This window comes from Carcharodon carcharias, chromosome 11 (genome assembly GCF_017639515.1).
Source record: "Carcharodon carcharias isolate sCarCar2 chromosome 11, sCarCar2.pri, whole genome shotgun sequence".
NCBI classification, from domain to species: Eukaryota; Metazoa; Chordata; class Chondrichthyes; order Lamniformes; family Lamnidae; genus Carcharodon; species Carcharodon carcharias.
This window is the reverse complement of record NC_054477.1, coordinates 116113101-116122553: the sequence shown is the minus strand read 5'-3', so window position 1 is coordinate 116122553 and position 9453 is coordinate 116113101. Positions and strand designations below refer to the sequence as shown.

General features: G+C 47.6%; 1 pseudogene; it reads left to right on the top strand.

Annotated features, from left to right (window-relative positions):
* Positions 1-3456: 3456 nt before the first annotated feature.
* On the top strand, positions 3457-3572 carry LOC121284512 (annotated as a pseudogene).
* The last annotated feature ends 5881 nt before the right edge of the window (positions 3573-9453 follow it).

Here is a 9453-nt window from a genome sequence, read left to right as displayed (position 1 = left end):
GTACAATGGTGAGGACATCACGCCTGCACAATGTGGCCGGGATTTTCCGTGCCCACTTGCGTCGGGCATGTTCAGCGGACAATATGGTGAGAAGGACAAAAATCGGTTTCACGACACCATGAAACCAATTTGCAATCGTCCGTTCTGCCGGCCAATGGCAGGCCGTGTTTCCCACCATCGGACGTCGGGAACCTCATTGTAATACATCAGCATATCATTATAAGGCCAGCCCACCGGAATTGTTCCCCCCACCAACACCCCCCCCCCTCCCCCACCCGCTGGATCATCTGCCCACATCGGAGAGGTTATTTGCCGATGTGTTTCACAACAGCATATAAATGGCGTGCACTTGGTGGGCTGCACTTTCAGGGGAACTCGGAGGTGACTGCACAGTAACATTGCGGAGTGCTCACCTGAGTCGCCTGTTGGATGTCAAGGTTGAGGCATGTTATGGGGAGACGGTGTGGTGGGTGCAATGTTGAAGCCACTTGTGGGAGGGGCAGGAGCTGCCCTGCAGTTGACCATTCCTCTGCAGCTGAGACAGTTCAGGTGCAGCCACATTGTTATGATTGGATAAAAGCAAAATACTGCGGATGCTGGAAATCTGAAACAAAAATAAAAATAGCTGGTAAAACTTAGCAGGTCTGACAGCTTCTGCGGAGAGAAAGACAGTAAATGTTTCGAGTCCGTATGACTTTTGCAGTCGGACCTCCAGCTTCTCTGTCCACTCAAGCAACGGGGAGGCATCAAAATGCCACCAAGTGCTCCAGAGCTTTTCAGCCCTTAGGCACAGGCCGCAAAGTAATGAGCATTTAAGTGAACTGCAGAATCTCTGATCTAAAGCTGGCCATGGAGCAGTCATTGGTGTGGGCACTCATAACCCATTGCATTGTCATCATCCTGGTTGGACCAGCCACCCCTATGGTTCAAGCTAACAGTGCAGCCTTGCAGTGTGGGTCAGGGGAATGCCTGCGCCTGAGCTGACAGCACAGCATGCAGTCCAGTGAGCAAAGCGGTCAGGTGGAGTGCAATGGAGGTGAGTGGTGTTTTGGGCAACCATGCTGCGCACTAATCTCTGGTCATCCAAGTGCTGGCCGGCAGTCTCCGGGATGTATTAAGGGGCCTTCACACTTAACCAAGGCAGGTTCTTAGTACACCCATGATAACCCACACATTTCTTTCATCCTGCAGGAGGAGTACATCAGGATCATAGAACCTGGTGACCTTGTTGTATACTTCATGGCGTACAAAGAGCAAAGATGACTGACAAGAGAGTGACTGAAGTGACTGGTTGCACAGAGGGAGGAGCAGCACCCTCTGGCAGAAGGGGCTGCTGGGATTCGTGCACATGCTGCTGAAGAGACACAGCGATCCGTAGCTGGTCGGCACCTAGCTAGACCCAGGGTCTCTAGACTCTGCCTTTCATTCCTGCAAATGACCGAGAACTAGGGTCGCCGAAGACTGCGCATGTCTAGGGAACTGGTCAGTCACATCTGCCACCTACTGCAGGATTTTGCACCATGGGGACATAGAGGGCATCCACTGCCAGCTGCCATGAAAGTGACCGTGGCACTCAATTTTTACACCAGCGGCTCCTTTCGGTGCTCTACTGGTGACCTTGTGGGATATCACAAGCCTCCACCCACAAATGCATCCATGAGGTCACAGATGCCATCTTCACAAGAGTACACAACTTTGTGTACTTCGCCCAGGACCAGGACAGCCAGGATGCAAGAGCGATTGGATTTGCCCAGATCTTGGGTTTCCCACAGGTGCAGGGTGCCATCGACTGCACTCACGTGGTGCTCAGATCTCCATCGCAACACGCAGTCAACTATGTCAACTACAGGGGATTCCAGAAGCCATGGCTGATGACACCTGTGCAGCGGCCTCAGACTGCAGCAGAACAAAAGTATAATGAGGCTCATGCTGCAACTCGCAACCTGGTGGAGCAGGCCACCAGAATGCTGAAAATGAGGTTCCGATGCCTGGACTGGTCGGGTGGAGCCCTGCAATACAGTCCACAGAGGATGTCATGCATTGTCAATGTCTGCTGTGCGCTTTACGACCTGGCACTGCAATGGGGATAGGAGCTGGCTGAGGAGGAGATGGAGTTGGCAGAGCTCTCCTCCAATGAGGAGGATGCCTATGGAGATGAGGGTGAGGAGGTCCTCGAAGGCGATGATGAAAGGGATGAGGCCCTCACACTGGCCAGACAAGGCAGGCACACTCGGGAGGCCCTCAGGGCTGCTACGTATGTGGAGGATGATGACGACCTGCAGTGAGGAGACACCATAGGTCCTCACATTGCGTCTGTGAAAGTTTAACTCCAGTCTTGCTTATGGCAACACACATACCTTCTGTGATAATGCTCCTATCATGGAGATGGAGTGGAGGCTCTAATTGTAGCTCCATTGCAGGAGGATGATGATGTCATGCAGTGAGGACACCCATAGATCTTCACATAGCCTCTGAAAATGTCTGACTCCTGTCTGGCCAAGGGCAGCTAGCTTTCAGTCCATCATCAGAGTCATATCATAGAGATGCAGCCATGAAACTTTAAAAGCATCAGATGCTTTGTCCGCCTTCATCACCTGACCCCTTAAGCAGCACAGCGTCACTGGTCACAGATGCATAAGAGATAGGGGTCAGCTCCACTTTAAAGGTGCTGAGAGCACACAGAGAGAATGACGGAACTCTGTGATGCCTGCCCACAACATTCTGGCAGCAATGACCAGCACCTCCAAGGTGCAGGCATCAGGAATGTGTCCAGGGAATCTGAGGCCGGACACGGACCATCACTTTGTTCTGGCTTGGATTCACTCAAGTTCTGTCGAAGGGTCATGAGGACTCGAAACGTCAACTCTTTTCTTCTCCGCTGATGCTGCCAGACCTGCTGAGCTTTTCCAGGTAATTCTGTTTTTGTTTTGGATTTCCAGCATCCGCAGTTTTTTTGTTTTCATCACTTTGGAATGATGGCTGCACAAAGCACAAGGAAGAGGCCCTGCACTGAGACACCTGCCTTTATCTTGTGCAGAAAGATTTCACTCAGAGTGACATGAACACCTCTCATTAGAACAAAGAGCCATAAGCAGGGAGACATTCTTGGGAGTTCATTGACAATAGTGAACAGTATGTACAAGTGATTAACATCTATGCCCAAGCTGTGCAATAGCCAAGTGGTTATGGTACTGGGTTTGTAACCCCAAGATCAAGAGTTCAAATTTCACACTGGTAAGCAATATAACTTCATCTGAAACAGATGGAAACAGGTTTGTACACAAAAGAGTTACAATGTTCTTAAATGCTTGGCCTAAATAGCCAAGTGATTATGGTACTGGGTTTGTAACCCCAAGATCAAGAGTTCAAATCTCACAATGGCAAACTATGAAACAATGTAACTTCATCTGAATAACAGATGGAAACGGGTTTGTACTTGAAAGAGTTGCAATTTTCTTAAATGGCCATACTAGTCTGAAAACGCCCGATCTTGTCTGATCTCGGAAGCTAAGCAGACTCAGGCCTGGTTACTTGGATGGGAGACTGCCTGGGAATACCAGGTGCAGTAGGCTTTCTGCCGGCACTCTCGAGGCCTTCCGTGCTCGGTGGGCACCGCGGGGACTGGGGTGTTTTATTGACGCCTTTAATTAAATTTTGGTTTAAAGTTTGTAAGTTTACTTTAAACTTTGTTCTTAGTTTCACAGTTGACCTGAATTAGGGGCTGTGCTTGATTTATCCTAATTTTGTTAATTTAGTTTAATTGTTTTAACTTGAAAGAGTTACATTTTCTTAACTTTCCTAACTCTGTCGCTACGTCTTGATGCTCCCGGCCATCCACAGAGGCTACAAATTGTCTGCGATAACCCTGGTGGGAGTCCTCTGGTGGGCCAAGACCTGGATGGCCCTGGTCTGTTTTCGGGGTCCTGCTTTGTGGTAGTGGCCAGCGGCACCCTCCTCGACCTGTGGAGCTGGAGCTGATGAGGTTGCAGGCAGAGGCAATTTGGATGGGCTAGATACTCCCAGAGTCTCCTGGATGGATGACCAGGGGGTATGTCTGCTGATCCTCTTCCCTGTGGGTGCCCAAGGGCCCCTGGCTGATTTATTGAGGGGAAGGGGTAGCTGGAGTGAGACTGAGCTGCCCAGCACTCTCTCGCATACACACTGTTGGGGGCCAACTATGGCATCAGCGATGGAGTTGAGCCTGAGCAGTAGTGCAGGAGTGACATCCTGGACCATGGTCTCCATGGCAGCCTCCATCCTCCAAGTGTTGACCGCAGTGCATTGGCATGCCAGTACTTTCACATCAGAGTGAACGCTCCATTGTGCCTTGCAATCTGAGGACTGCAGCGGACCTCCCTTCCTGATGTTCCTGAGTTTGCTTTTGCAGCTCCAGCAACTGTGACATGACCGAGTCCAGCGGCTTGTCATCTGACTTGAACTCAGCAACTTTCTGGCCTCCAGCAGCCCTCCAAATGCTGAACACCTGGGAAGTCCCTGCCACCACCTGCAGTGGATCAGACAGTACGATGCGCTTACCAGATTGTGACCCCGAGGCTACTGTAAAGCTAAATCCGAAAGAGATGTGTGTCCCTATGCTGGTGGAGGGTGTGGGTGAGTGCTGTGATGGGACTTCAGGGAGGGTGCCTCCAGATTCCTGCTCAGATGTTTCTTCAGGGCATGATTGGAGGCCCTGGGCTGTGGACTCCATTCACTGTTTCCCACATGTGCCTTCAGAAGGAAGGGGAGATAGTTAATGCATGGCAGTGGGTGTTGCAATGCTGGATCCTCACTTGTTGAGCATCGCCGACCTCACTGTCAGCGCGGGAGCAGTCCAGGTCATTGCTGGCCAATTGGATGGCTCTGCTTTCAAAGTCCATGAGGAAATTGATTTCAGGCATTCCTCCACTGGTCTGTAACCCCTCCCTCTTATTGTGTGCCAGCTTATCCTGCAAGAATAGGTGGACTTAAACTAAATTGGCAAGGGGATGAGATCCTGAAAAGTAGTTCAGAGGAAAGAGACGCTGAGATGGAATTATAATTTAAAACACTGGTAAGTGAGCCTGGAAGGCAAAGGAACCACATAAGAGAGAAGTGAGTTTAGCAAGACTTAATGGAATATATTTTAATGCAAGGCACCTGAGGGATAAGACAGACAAGCTGAGGGCACAGATAGGCATGTGGGAGTATGATATCACAGCTATGACCAAGACTTGGCTAAAGGAAGGGCAGGATTGGCAACTGAACACTCCTAGTTATAGGGTATTCGGATGAGATAGAAAGGGCAATAGAAGAGGAGGGGAGGTCACAATATTAATCAAGGAATCAGTTATAGCAGTGAGGAGGGATAATATCTTGGAAGGATGATCAAATGAGGCCATATGGGTAGAAGTAAAAAACACAAAAGGGGCAAGCAAGCTGTTAGGTGTGTATTATAATCCCCAAATAGTCAGGGAGAGATAGAGGATCAAATTTGTAATCAAATTTCAGAGAAGTGTAAGAATAATAAATATTAACAGTCTGGGATTTTAACTACCCAAATATTAACTGGGATAGTTTTAGTGTGCAAGGTAGAGAGGGAGCAAAGTTCTGGAGCTGCATCCAGGAGAATGTTTTTAGCCAGTACGTAGAAAGACTAACAAGGGAGGGGGCAGTTCTGGACCTAATATTTGGAAATCAGCCCGGGCAGGTGGAAGGCATATCGGTAGGGGAGCATTTTGGAGGTGGTTGCCATAACTCAGTTGGATTGAGGATGAAAGATAAAGTTGGGAAGGGAATAAAAGTTATAAACTGGGGAAAGACTAATTTTACTAAGATGAGATACAATTTGACCCAAGTGGACTGGGAGCTGCTATTTGCAGATAAAAATGTGTCACAGCAGTGGGAGGCATTCAAGGAGGAAATAGCGAGAGTACAGGGCAAATATGTTCTTTAAAGACATAGGGGAGGACCAAATCCAGAGAACCCTGGATGTCAAGGGACATAAAGATTAGGATTAAGAAAAAACAGAAGCCTATGGTAGATATTGAGGGTTCAATACGGCAGAGTCCCTGAAAGGGTATAAAAAGTGCAGAGGGGAGCTTAAAAATGATATTAGGAAAGCTAAGAGAGTGCATGAGAAAGCATTGGTGGGTAGAATAAAGGAAAACCCAAAGATTTTTTTTATATATGTAAAGAGCAAGAGAATAACTAGGGAAAGAGTAGGGCAAATTAGGGACCATAGAGGTAATCTGTGCGTGAAAACCCAGAAGACATGGATACAGCCCTCAATGAATATTTTGCGTTGGTCTTTACAATTGGAAAGGAGAACGCAGGTATAGACATCAGGGTGAAGGACTGTGAAATATCAGAGGAAATTAACATAGTGAGAGAGGAGCTACTAGCGGGTTTAGTGGCCTTAAAGATGGATAAATCCACAGGCCTGGATGAGATGTATCCCAGGCTGGTGAGGGAGGCAAGGGAAGAGATATCAGGGGCCCTGGCAATAATTTTCAAATCCTCTCTGGCCACAGGTGAGGTGCCAGAGGACTGAAGGATTGTCCCATTATTAAAAAAGGGAGGAAGGGAAAGATCAGGAAATTACAGGCCACTCAGTCTAACCTTGGTGGTGGGGAAGTTACTAGGAAGAATTCTGAGGAACAGAATATATCTGCAATTGGAGAGACATGGATTAACCAGGGATAGTCAGCATAGATTTGTTTAGGGAAGGTCATGTTTTACAAATTTAATTGATTTTTTTGTGGAGGTAACCAGGAATGTTGATGAGGCTAATGCATCTAATGTGGTTTACATGGACTTTAGCAAGGCTTTTGATAAGGTCCCTCATGGCAAACTGCTCAAGAAAGTTAGATCTCATGGGATCCAAAGCAAAGTGGCACGTTGGATCCAAAACTGGCTGAGAGGCAAGAAGCAGAGGGTGATGGTAGAGGGATGTTTCTGTAACTGGAACTCTGTTTCCAGTGGGGTTCCACAGGGTTCAGTGCTGGGGCCTTTGCTGTCTGTGGTGTACATAAATGATTTGGACTTAAATGTGGAAGTATGATCCAGAAGTTCACAGATGACACAAAAATTGGTAGGGTGGTAAATAGTGAGGAGGATAGCTGTAAACTGCAGGAGGATATCAATAGACTGGTCAGGTGGACAGAGGAGTGGCAAATGGAATTCAACACGGAAAAGTGTGAGGTAATGCACTTGGGGAGGGACAGCAAGGCAGGGGATTACACTATGAATGGTAGGACCCTGGAAAGTATGAAAGATCAGAGGGACCTTGGTGTGCACAGGTAGCAGGAAATGTAGATAAGGTTGTTAAGAAGGCATATGGGACACTTGCCTTTATTAGCTAAGGCATAGAATACAAGAGCAGGGAGGTTAAGCTGGAACTGTATAAAATGCTGGTTAGGCCACAACTGGAGTACTGCGTGCAGTTCTGGTCACCACATTATAGGAATGATTGATGGCACTGGAGAGGGTGCAGAGGAGATTCACCAGGATGCTGCCTGGGTTGGAGGGTCTGAGCTGTGAGGAAAGATTGGATAGGCTGGGGTTGTTTTCCTTGGAACAGCAAAGGTTGAGAGGGGAGCTGATAGAGGCATATAAGATTATGAGGGGCATAGATAGGATGGATGGGAAGGCATTTTTCCATTATTAGAGGGGTCAATAACTAGGGGGCATAGATTTAAGGTAAGAGGTAGAAGGCTAAGAGGGGAGTTGTGGAGAAATTTTGAAATTGGGAGTCCAGAACACATTGCCTGAAAGGGTAGTTGAGTCAGAAACTCTAGTAATATTTAAGAATTATTTAGATAATCACTTGCGTTGCCATAGCCTCCAGGACTATGGGCCAAGTACTGGAAAATGGGATTAGTGCAGTCAGATCTTTGTTGATCAGTGCGCACATGATTGGCCGAATGGCCTCCTTCTGTGCTCTAAGCATCTAGGAATCTTTGAAAAGAGATGGAGAGAGTGTAAGCAGGATGGCTACCAGACCAGATGATAAGTATAAAAGCAAAATGCTGGATATCTGAAACAAAACCAGAAATAGCTGGAAAAGCTCAGTAGGTCTATTAGCATCTGTGGTGAGAGAGTCAGAATTGATATTTCAAGTCCAAATGACCCTTCTTCAGAGCTACAGAGAAGCAGAAATGTGATGAAATTTATACTGTTTAAGGGGGTGGGTCAGGTAAAGCTAGATAGAAGGTCAGCGATAGGTGGGGGCAAAGGAGAGATTGACAAATATGTCATGAACAAAAGGACAAATGGAATGTTAATGGTTGTGGTAGGGGCTAAAAAAGGTGCTGATGGTGGCAAAAGTAAGAAAGCAGAATGTGATAATAACAGAACAAGGATAAGACTCTGAAAAGAACAACATGATCAAGTAACAGATTACCCTTATGCAGGTGGGATGGAGGGGAGGGGGAGGTGGTAGAGAAAAATAAGGAATTGAAAATGAGATAAAAAGGGCCAATAAAAAAGGGGGTAAAACAATGAATAAATGAATAAAAATAAAAATGAATTTTTGTAAAAAGGGTTGAGGATGTAGGAGAGAGTTCATGGTCTGATGTTGTTTAGCTCAATATTCAGTCCGGAAGGCTGTAAAGTGTCTAATCAGAAGATGAGATGCTGTTCCTCCTGTTTGTGTTGGGCTTCACTGGAACATGGCAGCAGGACAAGGACGGACATGTGGGCATGAGAGCAGGGTGAGGTGTTGAAATGGCAAGTGACCAGAAGGTCTGGGTCATGCTTGCGTAGAGACCGAAGGTGTTCTGCAAAGCGGTCACCCAGTCTGCGTTTGGTCTCCCCAATGTAGAGGAGACCACATTGGGAGCGGTGAATGCAGTAGACCAAATTGAAGGAGATGCAAGTGAAGCACTGCTTCACCTGAAAGGAGTATTTGGATCCTTGGACAGTGAGGAGTGAGGAGGTAAAGGGGCAAGTGTTCACCTTCTGTGATTGCAGGGGAAAGTGCCGTGGGAAGTGGATAAGATGTTGGGGGCAATGGAGGAGTGGATCAGGCTGTCCTGGATGGAATGGTCCCTATGGAATTCTGACAGGGGGGCTGAGGGGAAGATGTGTTTGTTGTTGGCATCATGCTGGAGTTGGCGGAAATGGCGGAGGATGATCCTTTGAGTGCAGAAGCTGGTGGGGTGAAAAGTGAGGACAAGGGGGACTTTATCCTGGTTCTGGGAAGGAGAGGAAGGTGTGAAGGCAGAGGCATGAGAGATGGGTCAGACACAGTTAAGGGTCCTGTCAACCACCGTGGATGGGAAACCTCGGTTAAGGAAGAAGGAAGACATGTCAGAAGCGCTGTTTTGCAAAGTGGCATCATTGGAACAGATGCGATGGAGGCAAAGGAACTGAGAGAATGGGATGGAGTCCTTACAGAAAACAGGACGATGGAGGAGATGATAAGTATGCCTGGTTTGCATGGCTGGTGAGTGGTCCCATGGGTAGAGTGAGGGC